Here is a 1,661-nt window from a genome sequence, read left to right on the forward strand (position 1 = left end):
GTGCTCCCAGCCGGTCCCCCCCGCCCCCCACTGACTCTGCCTCTACCCCACTTTGTCCAGCCCACTCCCCACCACGGGGTTGCTCCGGAAGTCGGCTCGGGGCACAGGCCAGGATGGCCTCGCACTGGGGTGCAGAGGCTGCCCGAGCAGCCAGCAGAGGGCAGCCTGTCGCCAGCCCGGCCCTTCCTGTGGGCGTCTCGCAGAGCAGGAAGTGGACGCAGCCGGGTGTGGAGCCACCGTCCTTCCCTCCTCCCCACGCACAAACCCTTCCCGGAGACCTCGAGGGTGGCCACTCGCCCCTTGGGCCCTGCCGATGTCCCTCGCCTGGGCAGCACTGTCCTCTGAAGCGCCACTGCGGGTGGACCGGGTCCTCGGGGCGTGGAGCCCGCGAGGCTCGCTGCCGTCAGAGCGGCTGAGCGTTGGGGGCTATTCTGCAAATTCGCGAGGGCAGAGCAGGCCCCCAACCCGTCGGTGCCCAGGACGAGGGGCACGGCCACCCTCGGCCGTGGGGCTGCCAGGCCACGTGTCTGTCCCCCCAAACCCACAGGCTGAACCCCTAACCCCAAAGTGGTGGTGTGGGGGTCATCAGGTCACTAAGGCAGAGCCCTTAGAAACGGGATTAGTGTCCTTGTGCGAGACCTCCGGGAGCTCCCTGGCCCTTCCCGCCACGGGAGGCCACAGCCAGGCCACCAGGAAGCCGGCCCTGACCAGCCGCCGTGTCAGCCGGCACCCCAATCTCGGCCTTCCAGGTTCCAGCGCTGAGAAGCAGATTTGTTTGTTGCTTACAGTGGTACAGCGGCCAGAACAGGGCCGGGCCCTCACGGCACAGCAGGGGCGAGCCAGGCCCCCCTTCCCCCTACAGGAGGGAGGTTTCCGATGTGGCCGAGCTCGTCTCCCTGCCGGGGCTTTCCAAACCGAGAGATGTTCTGAGCAGTCTGGGGGCCTCGCCGAGCCCCTCAAATTCCAAAGCCCAGAGTTCCACGCCCAGACGTGGGGTGGCGGACTGGCCGTGGGAACGGGGTGGCCAGGCCTCTCCAGGCAGCGAGGACGGAAGCAGGAACAGACCACTCTGAGGCCCGCTGCTGTCATTCTCCGATCAGGCTCCCCCGGCCCCGGGCGAGGGGTGGGCAGCGGTGACAGGACCAGACGCCAGAGCTCTGTTCTAACCGCTTTTATTGACCAGGTGAAGGATCAGCTTGAATACAGCCCGTGCCTACAGCCCTTCAGGTGAGGGGGGAGCAGCCAGGCCCCTCGGCCTCGCTCCTGCTGCTGCTGCTGGGGGGCCTGGAAGGGAGGGGTGACGTGGCCAGGAAGGTCCCTGGGCAGCGTGCGGTGGGAGCGGAGGGGCGTCCGGGGAGACCAACGCGGTGTCCCCGTCCGCCTCTGAGGGTCAGGCAGGCGTGGCCGGAGCGGGGACAGAACTGGCCCGGGCCGTGTGGGGACAGCAAGGCTGCCACTGCCACCTCCGGGCTCCGGGTCCAGGGCGGAGCGGGCTGCCCTCGATTTGGGCCCCTGGTGAACAGGAGTACGTGCTGGGGTGTTTCATCAGGACCCCATCCCAGGGGACTCGGTGCTGGGGTTCTCAGACCTGGCTGTTCTCCCATCCCGAGGGGAGGACACCGTCCCCCACAGCTTCCAAGGCCAGGGCCTCCAGAAGCAAC

This window comes from Pteropus vampyrus, unplaced genomic scaffold, assembly GCF_000151845.1.
Source record: "Pteropus vampyrus isolate Shadow unplaced genomic scaffold, Pvam_2.0 Scaffold131, whole genome shotgun sequence".
Lineage (NCBI taxonomy): Eukaryota > Metazoa > Chordata > Mammalia > Chiroptera > Pteropodidae > Pteropus > Pteropus vampyrus.